The 18,484-nt window shown below is 55.9% G+C and overlaps 1 long non-coding RNA gene across 1 annotated transcript in view; it reads right to left on the minus strand.

Annotated features, from left to right (window-relative positions):
• Positions 1-932, minus strand: part of LOC138526570 (uncharacterized) — a 232,691-nt gene extending 231,759 nt beyond the window's left edge. Inside the window, exon 1 of the long non-coding RNA XR_011283623.1 lies at positions 819-932. This is a non-coding gene — a long non-coding RNA (uncharacterized lncRNA). The remainder of the gene's footprint in view (positions 1-818) is intronic.
• Between the last annotated feature and the right edge of the window lie 17,552 nt (positions 933-18,484).

The following is an 18,484-nucleotide window of genomic DNA, read 5'->3' on the forward strand; positions in this document are numbered from 1 at the left end:
AAGGGAATTTCACAAAGTTTCAAGGAAATCTGAAATGACATATTAAACAGCAAGAATTGAAAAAAACATGAATTCTATGCTACCTAAGAGCATCAAGGTGTCAGTGCTTCGCCACTCACCTCAAGAAACAAGACTGGATTTATTCCAGTAGTCACGCTACTATTGCTGACGTTGGTGTTGCCTCAGTACACATGACTTTAAATGCATTTTAAATCTAGCCAAGAGAAAGTTGCAAGACAAAAAAGAGAGAGAAAAGGGGAGGTCAAGGGTGGCTCATTTACAAGTCCTAGAGTCATGCTGTTGTCAAATGATAGGGCCCTGTGTGCATTGGAAAATATTAAATTATATTTATAGCCATCAATGCTCACATACAAGTGGGGGACAATATGGAGGAATTGTGTCCCTTGTGCTAAAAATAATTTTCCACTAATGAAAGTTAAATGGTCCTTTTGTCCGTTTAAAAATTAAAAATGACAATTGTACTACTGCATGTATTCATGACGGCTATAGACACCGCCTTACTCACTGGCGTGGATGACCAAGCATTACATTAGGGCAGACACAGACGTTACAGCAGAAAACGGATGCCCCGAGGTAACTGACATGAGCCTGGGAAGCTCGCATTAGTTCTATTTTTAGCACGCAAACGTGTGTGTTTTACAGCTGCAGCCTACTGAAGGCGGCCGTTCGTGCTGCCAAGAATACATGATCGTAAATGGCAAATACAAACATTGCAACGAAAAGCAAGTGCTATTAACCAGACTACAAAGAAGTAATGTGTTAACACTGTTTATGTCAGCCAGACGGAAAACACTTACTGCAGTTAGCCATGCCTGCCTTTATGTCTGCAATGATCAGCAGAACACGGAGCCGAGGGCTCTTCAAGAGTTTTCCTAGGCGTTGCATGAAAATTCGTCTGGCATTTAAATATTGAAAGCGTGACGTGAAAGAGGCTTCCCCAGCAGTCATGTGACTGCCGGGGAAGCCGGTCACGTGGTTCAGAGGCATCCAAAACTTAAAGGGGCCGTATGGATGTGACAGCTGGTGTGACTTACGTTGGTGCTCCAATAAAAACTTTGGGCTAGTACTCAGGACGTGATGCATAAGAATGTAAAAGGCAAACCCTATAGGTATTAATGGGGCAACATACTAAGCCATATTTGCTGTATAATATTAATAAGAATGCAAAACAGTTTTAGGATTTTTGCAATGTTTGTGGAACGGGAACTATTGATATTGAAGGGCTGCGCTGCAAATACTGTATATTAACAGGGCGCAAACAAAAGGTTAAATAGTTGTTGCGCAAGGTTACTGAACCAATAGATGTCAAAATAGACTTGCTCATGAGGTATATAGATGTTCTAAAAGTTTTGACAAATTGTTATTATAATGCATTCCTCTCATGATGTATAAACAAACAAATGTTGTCTAGTGAAGCGACTATATACCATAGGCAAGGGGAAGATGTCGACATACAAAGAACAACTGTGGATTTTTAATCTAAAAACATTAGATAAAGGACTTAACACGCTGGAACCTTGGGAGTTCAATACATGTTGACTTTACACGCTGGAACCTTGGGAGTTCAATACATGTTGACATCTTACCCTTGCCTATGGTATATAGTCGCTTCAATAGACATTTGTTTGTTTATACATCATGAGAGGAATGCATTATAATAACAATTTGTCAAAACTTTTAGAACATCTGTATACCTCATGAGCAAGTCTATTTTGACATCTATTGGTTCAGTAACCTTGAGCAAAAACTATTTACCTTTTGTTTGCGCCCTGTTAATATACAGTATTTGCAGCGCAGCCCTTCAATATCAATAGTGCCCGTTCCACAAACATTGCAACCATCCTAAAACTTTTTTGCATTCTTATTAATATTATACAGCAAATATGGCTTAGTACGTTGCCCCATTAATACCTATAGGGTTTGCCTTTTACATTCTTATCCATCAGGTCCTGTGTACTAGCCCAAACTTTTTATTGGAGCACCAACGTAAGTCACACCAGCTGTCACATCCATACGGCCCCTTTAAGTTTTGGATGCCTCTGAATCACGTGACGGGCTTCCCCGGCAGTCACATGACTGCTGGGGAAGCCTCTTTCATGTCACGCTTTCAATATTTAAATGCCAGACGAACTTTCATGCAACGCCTAGGAAAACTCTTGAAGAGCCCTCGGCTCCGTGTTCTGCTGATCATTGCAGACATAAAGGCAGGCATGGCTAACTGCAGTAAGTGTTTTCCGACTGGCTGACATAAACAGTGTTAACACATTAGCAGGCCGATTCATGGAATAAATGTGCGCCGAAAATACCGGCGCAGAGGGGCCTATACGTGCGCTGCGCCGAAAAATAGCGAAAAGCGCAGGGAAACCAGCGCACGTCGATTCATGGAAGTCCGTGCGTAAGAAAAGCATAGGACATGCGCTGAAAAAGTGCGCGGCGCACGCCGGCGCACAGGTCAACCAACGGCGTGCGCCACGGCCACTGCGCTATCACTCCGAGCGCAGCGCACAGCTCTAAAGTAGGCGGAACACAGGGCAGGACACTCGGAATGGGGAATAAAATGGGGCACAACACTCGGAATGGGGAAGAATGTGGGCGGCACGGGGAAGTACAGGAGGCAAGTGCGCGGAACGCCCACACGCTCTCCGGCAACACGTATTCATGGATTCGAACAGGGCAAAACATCGCTCGATCAAACCAGCGCACAGGCCCAAAAACATACGCCACAAGTAAGCAGGCGGTAGCGTCCCGACGCACTCAACGAAAGTGCGCCAAAACCTGCGGCAACAAATACCACCCATATACAGCAATGGGCCATACCGTGACCCCAAAGGACTAATGATGTGCAAAGGTGTACGCCATTTACACGGACACCCACTGTTCAAAAATTTGCGCGTGTGTGTACAACGGGTTGCGCGAGAAGTCACTTGCGCGATTGCCCTGGGTACGTGTATCCCGGGGTGCGGGGAAGTCCCACACGCGATTGCCCTGGCCACGTCGATACCAGGGGTGCGTGTGAAGTTCCACACGCGAAAAGCCAGGGTACGTCATTTACAGGGGTGCGCGGGAAGTTTCACACGCGAAAAGCTAGGCTACGGGAATTCCAGGGGTGCGCGTGAAATCCTACACGCGAAAAACTAGGGTACGTCATTTACAGGGGTGCGCGGGAAGTTTCACACGCGAAAAGCTAGGCTACGGGAATTCCAGGGGTGCGCGTGAAATCCTACACGCGAAAAACTAGGGTACGTCATTTACAGGGGTGCGCGGGAAGTTTCACACGCGAAAAGCTAGGCTACGGGAATTCCAGGGGTGCGCGTGAAATCCTACACGCGAAAAACTAGGGTACGTCATTTACAGGGGTGCGCGGGAAGTCCCACACGCGATTACAGCAGGGTACGTGTATTTCAGGGGTGCGCGGGAAGTTCCACACGCGAATAGCCTGGCCGCATGTATTTCAGGGGTGCGCGGGAATTTCCACACGCGAATAGCCTGGGCGCGTGTATTTCAGGGGTGCGCGGGAAGTTCCACACGCGAATAGCCTGGGCGCGTGTATTTCAGGGGTGCGCGGGAAGTTCCACACGCGAATAGCCTGGGCGCGTGTATTTCAGGGGTGCGCGGGAAGTCCCACACGCGATTACAGCAGGGTACGTGTATTTCAGGGGTGCGCGGGAAGTTCCACACGCGAATAGCCTGGGCGCGTGTATTTCAGGGGTGCGCGGGAAGTTCCACACGCGAATAGCCTGGGCGCGTGTATTTCAGGGGTGCGCGGGAAGTTCCACACGCGAATAGCCTGGGCGCGTGTATTTCAGGGGTGCGCGGGAAGTTCCACACGCGAATAGACTGGGCGCGTGTATTTCAGGGGTGCGCGGGAAGTTCCACACGCGAATAGCCTGGGCGCGTGTATTTCAGGGGTGCGCGGGAAGTTCCACACGCGAATAGCCTGGGCGCGTGTATTTCAGGGGTGCGCGGGAAGTTCCACACGCGAATAGCCTGGGCGCGTGTATTTCAGGGGTGCGCGGGAAGTTCCACACGCGAATAGCCTGGGCGCGTGTATTTCAGGGGTGCGCGGGAATTCCCACACGCGAATAGGCTGGGCGCGTGTATTTCAGGGGTGCGCGGGAATTATCACACGCGATTTGGCTTGGTACGTGTATTACAGGGGTGCGTGCGAAGTTACACACGCGATTAGGCTGGGTGGGTCCTGTCACCCTCGACGGCCCCTGCAGGCAGCCCACAAAACAGGGGACTACCCTGCACACCTGCTCATGTCTCCCACCACCCCCACCCCCCCAGTCACCAGGGGTACCCTCCACCAGGCCCCCACTCATGTCTCCCACCACCCCCACCCCCCCAGTCACCAGGGGCACCCTCCACCAGGCCCCCAACCATGTCTCCCACCACCCCCACTCCCCCAGTCACCAGGGGCACCCTCCACCAGGCCCCCACTCATGTCTCCCACCACCCCCACCCCCCAGCAGTGCAGGGGCAGGCTCCACCAGGCCCCCACCCATGCCTCCCACCACCCCCACCCCCCCGCCACCAGGGGCACCCTCCACCAGGCCCCCACTCATGTCTCCCACCACCCCCACCCCCCACCATCCAGGGGCACCCTCCACCAGGCCCCCACTCATGTCACCCACCACCCCCACCCCCCAGCAGTGCAGGGGCAGCCTCCACCAGGCCCACACTCATGTCTCCCACCACCCCCACCCCCCCAGTCACCAGGGGCACCCTCCACCAGGCCCCCACTCATGTCTCCCACCACCCCCACCCCCCCAGTCACCAGGGGCACCCTCCACCAGGCCCCCAACCATGTCTCCCACCACCCCCACCCCCCACCATCCAGGGGCACCCTCCACCAGGCCCCCACTCATGTCTCCCACCACCCCCACCCCCCAGCAGTGCAGGGGCAGGCTCCACCAGGCCCCCACCCATGCCTCCCACCACCCCCACCCCCCCGCCACCAGGGGCACCCTCCACCAGGCCCCCACTCATGTCTCCCACCACCCCCACCCCCCACCATCCAGGGGCACCCTCCACCAGGCCCCCACTCATGTCACCCACCACCCCCACCCCCCAGCAGTGCAGGGGCAGCCTCCACCAGGCCCACACTCATGTCTCCCACCACCCCCACCCCCCAGCAGTGCAGGGGCAGCCTCCACCAGGCCCACACTCATGTCTCCCACCACCCCCACCCCCCCAGTCACCAGGGGCACCCTCCACCAGGCCCCCACTCATGTCTCCCACCACCCCCACCCCCCACCATCCAGGGGCACCCTCCACCAGGCCCCCACTCATGTCACCCACCACCCCCACCCCCCCAGTCACCAGGGGCACCCTCCACCAGGCCCCCACTCATGTCTCCCACCACCCCCACCCCCCCAGTCACCAGGGGCACCCTCCACCAGGCCCCCACTCATGTCTCCCACCACCCCCACCCCCCAGCAGTGCAGGGGCAGGCTCCACCAGGCCCCCACCCATGCCTCCCACCACCCCCACCCCCCCCGCCACCAGGGGCACCCTCCACCAGGCCCCCACTCATGTCTCCCACCACCCCCACCCCCCACCATCCAGGGGCACCCTCCACCAGGCCCCCACTCATGTCACCCACCACCCCCACCCCCCAGCAGTGCAGGGGCAGCCTCCACCAGGCCCACACTCATGTCTCCCACCACCCCCACCCCCCAGCAGTGCAGGGGCAGCCTCCACCAGGCCCACACTCATGTCTCCCACCACCCCCACCCCCCCAGTCACCAGGGGCACCCTCCACCAGGCCCCCACTCATGTCTCCCACCACCCCCACCCCCCCAGTCACCAGGGGCACCCTCCACCAGGCCCCCAACCATGTCTCCCACCACCCCCACCCCCCACCATCCAGGGGCACCCTCCACCAGGCCCCCACTCATGTCTCCCACCACCCCCACCCCCCAGCAGTGCAGGGGCAGGCTCCACCAGGCCCCCACCCATGCCTCCCACCACCCCCACCCCCCCGCCACCAGGGGCACCCTCCACCAGGCCCCCACTCATGTCTCCCACCACCCCCACCCCCCACCATCCAGGGGCACCCTCCACCAGGCCCCCACTCATGTCACCCACCACCCCCACCCCCCAGCAGTGCAGGGGCAGCCTCCACCAGGCCCACACTCATGTCTCCCACCACCCCCACCCCCCAGCAGTGCAGGGGCAGCCTCCACCAGGCCCACACTCATGTCTCCCACCACCCCCACCCCCCCAGTCACCAGGGGCACCCTCCACCAGGCCCCCACTCATGTCTCCCACCACCCCCACCCCCCACCATCCAGGGGCACCCTCCACCAGGCCCCCACTCATGTCACCCACCACCCCCACCCCCCCAGTCACCAGGGGCACCCTCCACCAGGCCCCCACTCATGTCACCCACCACCCCCACCCCCCCAGTCACCAGGGGCACCCTCCACCAGGCCCCCACTCATGTCTCCCACCACCCCCACCCCCCACCATCCAGGGGCACCCTCCACCAGCCCCCCACTCATGTCACCCACCACCCCACCCCCCAGCAGTGCAGGGGCAGCCTCCACCAGGCCCACACTCATGTCTCCCACCACCCCCACCCCCCAGCAGTGCAGGGGCAGCCTCCACCAGGCCCACACTCATGTCTCCCACCACCCCCACCCCCCCAGTCACCAGGGGCACCCTCCACCAGGCCCCCACTCATGTCTCCCACCACCCCCACCCCCCACCATCCAGGGGCACCCTCCACCAGGCCCCCACTCATGTCACCCACCACCCCCACCCCCCCAGTCACCAGGGGCACCCTCCACCAGGCCCCCACTCATGTCACCCACCACCCCCACCCCCCCAGTCACCAGGGGCACCCTCCACCAGGCCCCCACTCATGTCTCCCACCACCCCCACCCCCCACCATCCAGGGGCACCCTCCACCAGGCCCCCACTCATGTCACCCACCACCCCCACCCCCCAGCACTGTGGGGAACCTGCCAGCAGCCCCCCACACATGTCCCCCTGGCCCCAGGTCCTGACGATACACAATCATGGCAGTAATGGCCAGCATACCCAGCACAAACACCCAGGCAAGGATTGCATCCACCCACATAGTGAATGCAATCACATGACACAACCCCAATGCCAAGTATGCAAAAGAACACATGTCCGTCACACACACATACACAATGGGTGCAAGTGAATGTCAAAACCCATATCATGACATGTAACAAACCAATGAGAAAATAACACAAGTGTAAGAAAATATAAAAAATGTATTAAATACCAAAAATAAGTGAAATTTACAAACATACAACGATGTGGCTAAGTAAATAAATGGTCCATGTCCGAGAACAAAAGTGATAAACAAAAAAACAAAGGAAAAAAAATTAAAATGAATTTGTCCAAAGCAATATCATGTAATAGGAAATTAATGAAAAACCATTACGTCATGGTGAAAACAATAAGAAATTAAAAAAATGTATCTCCCAAAAAAAAAAACTATATACAGGAATGTTCCAGGGTCCATGAGCCCAACACCAAAAATGAAACCTACCACTAATTAATGAAAAATATATGTACAAAAAAGTGGCCATTGTCCGAGCGGTCCAAAATAATAAAAATAAATAAAGGAAACCTAGCACTAACTAACTAAATAACTATATACAAAGGCAGCGGGCAAGTCCTGCGGCTCACTTGGTGATGTTGCTGGCCAGGGCATCATCGAACTCCATGTCGATGTCCTGGAGGCGGGACTCTGTCCTGGCCCCGAGGTCTCGCAGGGACAACCCCATGTCCACCTCAAACTCCCTGCGAGCTTCCTCGAGGCACTCAGCCCGCCTCAATGCCCGACGCATGGAGAACTCCGCCCTGACCATGGCGAGCCGCTCCTCTTCCGCCCGCTGCCGCTCCGCACCTATCCGCTGGCCAAACTCCTCCCACACGGAACACACCACCATCCCAGGGTTGCCCTGCCCTCCGGCCGATGCCTGCCCCTCGGATCTTGATGGCCCCGAGCCATGATGCCTCCCACGTCGTGCCCGCTGCTGCCTCCGACGCCACTGCCTCTGCCAGCACGACGGCATCCAGGCTGATGGAAACCACCGACGCCGTCGTGCACGTGCCCTGCCCGATGATGCCGTCACATCTACCATCTGCTGGGGTCCACTTGCTGTGTTGTCCACCCCTGCTGGACCTCCGACTCCCAACTGTGGCAGGGATGGGATCCCCACCGAGCTGGCTGCATTGGTCGGGGCAGGTCCACAGGGGGCCCTGGTGGCATCTGGGCCGGAAGACGGCAAGGAGAACGACCGGTGGATAGCCTGCACAGAGGAGGAGAGGGCCGTCAGATTGGCCAACACATGCAGGAAACCCCCGAACATGGCCGATCCCAATTGGGCCACGTCGGCACGGTGCACTTCGTGATGACGTGCGTGCTCCTCCCGGGAAGCACGCACGTCATCACGAATCACAGCCGTGCGCATCGCGACCCCAATCAGGACCTTCTCCACGCGGCCAGGGGTTACCACGTCCGCAGGTGGAGGGGAGTCAGGTGACATGGACATCCCCTCTACCTGCGGACGGGCCTGGGACGGGGCATCCCTGCTGGTGCATGGTGGTGCACTCACAGGGTCAGGGACAGTGACATGCACAGGCCCCTCCACGGTGACCTGTGCTGCCTCCTGCCCCTGGCCCTGGACTGCACCACTTGCACCAGCAGGGATGCTCCCACCAGGCCCCATGTGTGCACCAGTGTCGGCCTCCTCCTCCTCTGTGCAAACCACCAACCTGGATGGCTCCTCACCGTCTCCCGCCGTAGCAGGCCCCTGTGGGGGCTCACCCACCCCTTCCGCTGCAGCCGTGGGGGCATCCCCGCCGCCTTGCTCCACAGCGCCGTCTCCGCCCTCTTCTTCATTAGCCGCTGCGTAGAGGGAGACAAAGGACACAAGCATCAGGCTACTGTACAATGGTCCCCTAGACAGGAAGCAATAGCAGATGAGTACCACTGTCAAAGTACACTTCCATCATGTCCCTCCACAACACATGGGTCAGTCCAGGCAAAACACACACAGTAACAGGCATGGTGCATGCCATGGACATTTCCATGCATGTCCAATGGACACTAGAAACATTCAATGATATGTAACTCACATGCATCATGGCTCATGCATATCACATGCACACACTTCACCTCAGTCACATCCATCTGGCCCCAAACACACCGAACACAGGCGAAACAAGGGTAAGTTGGGTGCGTCACTGAATCTGTGCATTGTCACACACATGTGTCATGCATCCATGGCATGCACATGTCACAGACACGCAGGTCAGGCACACAGACATGGCTACCATATATGTACCTGGCATCAGCACCCATCCTTCACCCCCATCCATGTCCAGGTACAGAGACTGGCATGCTCTCATGTCCAAAATCTGCATAGGGCTCCCCATGCCGCATTTCAACACATGCAACAACCATGTGGGTCACACATCACTGGTCGCACATGCATTACCATGATGTCCCTGCACACATACATGCATACATGGCCCATGGCACACATACAGGCAAGTATCATAGAACCAGCACACCGCAACATGCCCTGTCTCACACAGTAATGCTTGGACACATACCGCTCAACTCCAGACGGGCCTCCCTCTCAAGGACCTGGGCGTGGAGCGCTGGGCGTACGCGTTCCAGGACCCTCTTCTGGATGGAACTCATGCGGCCCCGGCCCCCCTCCACGAGGCGCCGGGCCTTCACAAGGGTCCTGGACCTCAAGTCCTCCCAGCGCTTCTTGATCTTCTGGACGTTGCGGGTTGCCACCCCCTCCGCGTTGATGGCAACCACACAGTCAGCCCAGATCCTCTCCCGTCCTTCCTTGCTGGCGCGGGACGATCCAAAGAGGGCATCATACTGCCCCAGGACATGCTCCACCAGGACACCAACTTCGGTGGCAGTGAAGCTGGTGCCCCTCTGCCCCTCTGGCCTGGGGTTGCCACTGGTGCCAGATGTGGAAGTGCCCGACATGGCAACCCCAGAGGCAGGTGTGGGTGGGCAACTGGGTCCTGGGGCTGGGCTGTGGAGCGATGTAATCCCAGTTGGGAGTCTTCAGTTCCAGCAGGGGTGGACACAGCAACTGGACCCCTGCAGATGGCTGATGTGCAGGCACCAAATGGCAGGGCACGGTGGCAGCAGGCAGGCAGGCAGGCAGCAGCAGATAGCACGTGGGAGGCTGCTCGGGGCACTGGGGGGCAGTAACTCGGCCTTCTGGGCAGGAGCGTGGTGTTCCGTGTGTTTTCGGGTGGCCCGCTTGATACGGAGTGATTTGGCACGTGAAAATCCTGCACGTCAGCGTGAAATCCGAGGAAAGGCCCTTAGCGCGTAAGCGCGTCAGCACGCATACGCGATTCTATTGGACCAGAGTCCCTCAGCACGTAAGCGCGTCTGACGTGACCCGCACGGGCGTTCCCCACTCAGCACGTGATGACGGAACACACGTGGAAATACTGCACGTCAGAGTGTCATCGCTTGATTGGCCTATGTACGTGTATTTCATTGCGTGTAATTGGACAAAAGTGCGCGTACACGCGATTGGCCTATGTACGTGTATTTAATGGGTGCGCGGCCACTTACACACGCAAGTACGTCAGCGAACCTGTATCCCGTGGTGCGTGTGAATTTCCACACGCTATTGGACTGGGAACTGGATTCCAGGGGTGCGCGGGTCACACGCTCGCCTAGAACACGCGCAAAGCATAAAATTGCGGACTTTAACAATAACAAGCTCAGACGCCAGGATGAACATACCGTTCCTAGCAGCAGTGGCAGTGGGCTACCAAAGGAGGAGGAGGAGGATAGTCAGGGCCAGAATATTCACACCCAGAACCAGCCTTTTCGGGATGCCTGATGACCAGGTGTATGGGAGGTACAGGTTTCCACCACACATCATACTGGAGCTGGTGACTGAGTGGGAGGATGACCTCACATCACCCACCCTGTGCTCCCAAGCACTCAGCCCCCTGGAGAAGGTCCTCAATGTACTGCACTTCTTAGCCACTGGATCATTTCAGCGGACAAGTGCCATAGTGGGTGGGGTGTCACAGGCCACCCAGTCACGCTGCCTACACCAGGTCTTGAACATCATGACTGCACGCCCATCAGTCCGCAGGCACATATACCTGCCCAGAACACCTGCAGAAAGGCATGCTGCCGCCCTGGATTTTTACGGAGTGGCACGATTCCCCAAAGTGCTAGGTGCCATCGACTGCACCCATGTGGCTCTACGTCCCCCCAGGGCATCAGAGCACATCTATAGGAACCGCAAGCACTGGCATTCCATCAACGTGCAGGTAGTATGTAATGCCAAGGGAATCATCACCTCAGTATATGCCAACTATCCCGGGTCCACCCACGACAGCTTCATTTACCGAATGTCCACCCTATGCCGGGACATAGATGCTGGGCGGCATGGCGATACATGGCTGCTTGGTGAGTATGTATGCCACTGCACATGCATGCATGTTGGATACTGAGCAAGGTCACAACCCCACCAATGATACCAATCACCACCTCCACAGGGGACAGTGCCTACCCTCTCAGCCCCCACATGATGACGCCAATTCGGAACCCCACCACGCCACCCCAGGTAAGACATAACACAGCCCACATTACAACCAGGGGCATAGTGGAGCGCACATTCGGAGTGCTAAAGTCACGCTTTCGCTCCCTTGACCGTTCTGGCGGGCAGCTGTTATACGCTCCCCCAGTAGTGTGCAGGATCATAGTGGCAGCATGTGTCCTGCACAACGTTGCAACACGCCGGGGCCTGCCCGTGGACATGGTGGTGCCCCCACATCCACAACCACATGCACGGCCGCTGCGCATGGGAGGGGAAAGGGCACGGGGGGAGGCAGCCCGTACGCAACTGGTGGCCAACTTCTTCACCTAGGAATCACAGTGCTGGCTAGTGCACACTGCTCTGGCACATACCATCTGACGATCAATGATGACACTACCTGACAATGTCACAATATTTCTTGGCAATAAACTGTCAGAAACACATCAGCCTGAGATTGTTAACATGGAAGTGTCACTATGTGTGCACCCCTACCTACACATACACCAGCAATGCATAACTATGAAAAGACACAACTCCATTCATCAAAAATGCATTGGCACAGGCGAATTGCTTCATTACAACATTGCCATGTCACCCAATCCCTTCACAGTCCTGCCACAGAGGACACCATGTCATGGTATGTGAGAGCAAACAAACTGACCCTCACAACATGACACCGGTGTCACAAATTGCAGTGCCCCAAATGGAACATAGCCGCACTTGAACAGCTAACCGTGATGGAGGCAAGAGTCATTTCAATCAAATTACACACCAACCCACCCTGAAGCCCACCAAAACAAGACACAATGCATGTAATCAATGCTAGTCTCAATACCTGATTGTGCTGGTATGTCCTCACCGTCCAGATGTACAGTGATGGCGCCACGCAAAAGTGTCACTGCACATCTACCGACATGTAGTCTGACTCCAGAGAGTATGCCCGTGTGAAGAACTGTGTGAAATACCTGCAAAACATGAGTAACATAGGTAAGTTGAGGCACATATCAAACCATCATGCATAGTTAGGTGCAACAACAATGTACACCATGAATGTCTACACAGTATTGACTATGGACTGCCCAACAGCTCATGGAAGTCCAATGTCACCGTGTAATTTGCTGTCACTTGGGCACACCCTTTGCAAGCCCATGGAAACGGAAGCAGGAGGGGTGTGGATGCCAGATACCCAAGCATCGAAACCAAACTCAGGACAAGCCTGCATGTGCCCAGCCACAATACAGTGTATGCCCAGGTACCCACACAAGGCAACACACTTGAAAAACAAAAATATGATAAGAAAAAATGGCCATGAAAGGGCCGGCGGGGAGGGGGGGGCCACCTATGAGGTCCGAGGACAGGATGCACGCCACAATCCACCTGTGTGGATCATGGGAAGTAAAAACACCCCATAGGCTCGTGGCCCACACGGCTACTCTGTTGTGGGAGATGAGTCGCTATCGCTCTGGCCAGACCCTGCAGCTGACTCAGGAGGTGGGGGAGCTGCCTCAGAAGATGGTGTGACAATGGGAGGCAGCCCACGCAAAGCCCGAGTTTGCTCCTCCATGGCTGCAAGCAGGCGGGTCTGGAAGGTCTGGTTCTGGATTATGATCATGCGGAGGTCCCCATGCAGTAACTTCCGGGATGACCTGACCTCCGCACGAGTTGCCTGCATCTCGGCCGAGAGCGTCCGTGTCAGACGCTCCAGCTGCTCCTCTGTCCTTCTATGGGATGAAGCCTCAAGCTCTGACAGGGTCGACCTGAGGTGATGGAATTCTTCCCTCAGGCCTTCCCTGTGGCGCTGGGACTCCATGGAAAGTGATTCCCGCAGAGTCGCCAGTCCTGCCCGCCTGTCCATGTTGGACGCCAACATGTCCTCCCTGTGTGCCTGGCAGATGGACTCTGTAGCCTGCTCCAGTCGCTCCATCAGCCTTTCTGGGGGGACAATGGAAGTGGCCACCCTATCCATGGCCTGTGCAATCATCTCGGATGATGCTGCCTGTTGGGTGGCCATACCGTAGATGGATTGCTCCCAAGAGGTATTGCCAGGTGGCATACGGCCACCACGTTGGCGGGCACCACACCTGCCTGGGGCAAGGCGGACTGCGCCTTGCTGTGCCGGCAAAGCCTCAGGCTGCAGGACTGCATTCCCTCTCTGATCTGCAGCCCCAGGAACAGGATCAGAGATTGTGTGGTGTGGCCCTGCATCCGTAACCACCGGAGGCTGAGCTGCCGACACTGACATCCCCATTGAGGGCAATAACCCGGCTGCAGGTGGGTCGGACAGAGGAGATTCTCTCCCAAGAACACTCACCTGCGACTGCACATAGGTGTCATCCTCCGAGTCTACACCTGAATACTGCTCGGGGGAGGAACCCCCAGAGACACCCCTCGACAGCACGACCTGCAGCACTTGTGGGTTTTCACCCACAAACACACCACGTCCCTCACTTGTGGAAGGTCGGCCCGGGTTGCCCTCCTGGGACGGCGCCACCACCACATCCCCAGCATCAACAAGTGCGTCGTCCCCTGCAAAGACATGAAAGAGAGAAATGGAAACAGGCATTAGCACCATGGCATACAACAAGGGCTGATGAACAACAGAGCCAGTAGTTCAATGACACATGTCCCACATGACTGGGAAACCTCCTATGCATTCACCATCACTGGGTCTGGAGGGGAGGCTCAGGGCACACAATGATGACACAGAGAATGGAGAGCAACGCCTGCTCCCCATGCTGCCTAGCACTGGCATCACACATTGGCCGGTGATTGCCATGTCAAATGCACATGCCATCACACACATGGCATGTGACATAGCCACCAAGTGAAGAGGGAGAGGAGGGCAACTATTTTGGATTTTGGCCACTCTGGTCCTGACATTGCTTCATCACATCAAGAAGTTAACATGTTGGACATGGATCTGCTAGTCCCAATTGGCCACGATGCACAGTGCCTTGTCAACATTAACAAAATGCAGTAGACAATGAGATTCCACCTCCCCATCACCTGTAATGGATTCATATAGCATTCGTGAAGCACCTGTACAGAAATGTATGAAGGAACAGCGGAGCACTGAGGGGTGGTGGGGCAGAAGGGGATGCCATTCAACAATCCTACTAGTGCTGGTGTCATTCATGTAACGCAAGTGCAGAGGTGGGTGGCACAATGAAGTGCAAGGGGAAGTTGCGGCTGGTAGTGCTGTACAAGGTAAGTAGGACTTAACGTCGAGGGCAGATGGTGGTAGGCGCAGACAAGTGCTGGGGGGGTGGCCTATAGGGGTACAGAGGCAGTCATGCAGTGCTGTGGGCTCGGAGGGGACAGGGGAGGTACACACTGCATCTGGCTTGGCAAGGTCCTTGCAAATTTCAATGTGTCCTGCAGAGTTGTCAGATGCCGCAGATATGTGCCCTTGGATTGGGGCTCTCATCTTGGTGAGAAGGGTGAGACGCTATTGCCTTTGGAGCAGGCGGCAGGCCAGTTTGCCAGAGGATGAGCATGATGCAGGCCATTTCCTCTCTGCCACCCGGCACCTGTGTTTTGGGTTCACAAGATGCGAGTCATGCCAGGAGTCAGCATTGGCATGGGGCTTCAGGCGGATTGTCATGACCGTGGCAAAGACATCCAGTGTACCTGACATAGAGTGGAGCATGGAGTGGGCCCTGTCAGGATGGGAGTGAGCCTAAGGGGGAGCTGGATGGGGGGTAGATTTTGGCAGCATAAGCCTCGACTGACACACACTTCATGGGTTGGAATACCAAGAAGGTGTGTGACAGTGGTGAGGGTGGCTTTGCCTGTGGGGTGGTGAGGGTGAGGTGGGAGGAGAGGAGAAAGTGATCACTCCAGGAGAGAGGAGTGCAGAGAGGGATGGAGAGGGGAAGGTCAGATGAGATCAGAGCATCAAGAGTGTGCCCTGCAGAATGAGTAGGGACAGACGGGAGATTAGAGGCTGATAGGGAGTTGCTGAGGTCACGGAAAAGTCACGTGGGGGGGACAACAAGCATGCAGGTGGATGCGTACATCACCAAGGAAGAGGATTTCAGTGTCTGGGGACATGAGTGAGGAGGAGAGGTGAGGCCACTCAGAAAGGAAGTAGTACATTTGACCATTTTTCCGATACACAGTACGCACAGTTTGTGAATGTCGAGGTGAGATGGAGAGAGACGTCACACAAGCCATTCCAGAGGGGAGTAGGTCTACGTAGGAGTGACAGTGGCAGGAATACCCTCAGGGAAGGCAAGGGCACACCCCCCCCCTGCACAGTAGTGCCGGGCCAAGGAGAGGATCTCCTGAACGTCAGGTAGGAGTGTGTCAAAGATGCAGACAGAGCTGGCCGTCAGACATGTTTCCATGAGACCAAGGATGTCAAGGTGCATTACCTCATGTAAGTGACATATATTGGAGGAATGCCTGATGCAGCGGCAGAGTAAGGAGTGTAAATGTGGAGGAGGTTGACAGCCTTGTAGGACTTACGGGGAGTGCTACAGATCAGAGGTGCAGCTTGTGTAGGAGTTGGAGTGGGAGGCGGAGAAGGATCATGGGAGGGTGCAGGGAGGCAGTGCAGGATAGATGAGGAGAGAGGAGGGGGGACAGCAGGAGAGGAAAGGAAGTTGATGAGATGTGGGTAGCATTTGTCAAGGAGAATAAGGTTGGCCTGAGGTCCTTGGACTGAGATGCTCCCATTACCATACTCATCAATTGTGGCCTCTGAGGATTGGAAGGAGGCCAAGAGTACACCCCAACGGGTCACACCATTGATGGTGGAAGAGGAGCAAGGAGAGAGGACTGGGACCATGTGAAGGGTCCATGGGACAGGCAAAGGCATGTATGAGCAGATGTCAGTGAGAGTTAACCTTGAGTAGGCTCAGATGTACTTGTCAGCAATAGGGTGGGTCGCATTGGAGGGCAGGGTGCCCTCATTTGACTGTTTGCAAGCAGGTGTCGTGAGTAGGGCACGATGGTCTGAACAGTAGAAGTCAGGGAAGATAGACCATGAAGAGCAGCATGGAGTGTGAGGGAATGGGGCTTGAAACCAGACGGAACAAGAGCACACAGGTAGGAGGTGGGTGTCAAGGCAAAATCCAGAGTATGACAGCATGTTGAGTGCCATGTATATACAGAGGACGCATTAGCATGTGGTATCATTGCATGTCAGGCATGTGACGATGGAACTTGAATGGCTGGGGGAAAGTGTAGGAATGGTATGTAAGACATAAGATGAATAGACAGGGGAGAATGAGCAACAATGTCGTGACAAAATGACAATTCAAGGGGAACTTCCATGGTGTAGGGCCATATGTGCACTGTTGGCAGTAGGGATAGTGGTGTGGGCACATGGTGTTGCACTGAACATACTGGATGAGGCACATGGGTGACACTATCAACTCTGCCACACACCCCCTTGACAGGCACCCAACATGAAGGCTTCGCACACACACCATGCACATTGATATAACACACATGCATGTGCACTCACCGGATGATGCCTCGTAATCAGGGAGATCTCCCACACCTTGGAGTTGTCCCTCGGTGACGTAGGATCCAGCTACGGACTCGTGTGGTGTGAGTTCTATTTCCTGTGCTGGGGACCCACCTCCAGTCACCAAGGTTGCAGCATGACTTGAGGCCAGCTTATCCTTTGCCCTCCGCTTAAGGTCATTCCAGCGCTTCTGGCAATCACTAGCTGTGCGCCTCACTACTCCAAGGGCACTTATTTTGTCAGCAATGGTCTGCCAGTGTGCCTGGCGTCTGGCATGTGTGGTCTTGGACCCTGCAACGATGACCATTTCCCTATCATGGTCTGACACATACTGAACAAGTGCATTCAGTTCGGCGTCTGTGAAGCTGGGCTTCCTTGATGGGCCGGACTGTGCAGCCGTGCCTGGGGCATCAGCCTGTGCCGGACGTGCACTCTTCCTCTTCCGCTTGGAAGGGGGTGGGGATCCAGAGTGTCCTACGCCGCTGTTAGACACTAGGGGCAGGAGCCGTGGTGGACTCAGTACTGGGTGTGTGGGATTGCACACTCAGAATGGGAGTAGGTGCAGGCATTGGGGGTAGAGGGATAGGGTCAGGCCTGATCTGAGGTGCATGAACTAGGACCGACACAGTCTTGGCAGGGTGTATGAGAGGTGGGGTGGATGGAGCCACACCCTGGCCACGGGGGGCAGCAGATGACCTATCTGGCATAGATGCGCGTGTCCTGATGACACCGATGTGCACCGGTGCACGTGCAGTGGACCTGCTGACCTGGATGTCAGCGATGGAGTCACCCTCGGACAGGTCTGGTGCCACAATGGGCTGGTCCAACAAGGGCTGATCAGGGTTGGTATCAGCCACATGACCCTCAACCTGGGGGGAGGGGGAGGGGGGGAGGGGGGGGGCATGGGTGTCCCTGACTGGTCCTCCAGACTGGGGGGGACAGGGGCACCCTGCAAGTCACAACCACGTCCCCTAGTGGATCCTCCACGGCCACCACGTGTGGCTCGGCCACCTTTGCCACCCTTACGGCTTGCACGCCTCCCAACCATGGCACTGATGTTATTGTGCGTATGGGAGTGGGTGTGCACAATTGTCCTGGGCAATTGGGTGTCAAAGGGGTTGGGTACCAGATGGTATTCGTACCCTAGTGCAGTGGCAAGGCTATATGACACCCCTGGGGAAAAATGACGGGTCACGCAACGCACAGGCACCCCAAAAAAGTTAAGGAACGTGCACGATACCCCTCCTAGACCACGTGTGCGTATGAAAAACCCTGCACTACGCTGTGGCATCCAGTAACACAGTAATGAACGTATGCGTGTCACACGCAGCCTAGATTGACCTCTGAAGAGGTGCGTGACACACGGGGCAAGCACAGATGATAGATGCGT

This window comes from Ambystoma mexicanum, chromosome 7p (genome assembly GCF_040938575.1).
Source record: "Ambystoma mexicanum isolate Mex_15411 chromosome 7p, UKY_AmexF1_1, whole genome shotgun sequence".
Lineage (NCBI taxonomy): Eukaryota > Metazoa > Chordata > Amphibia > Caudata > Ambystomatidae > Ambystoma > Ambystoma mexicanum.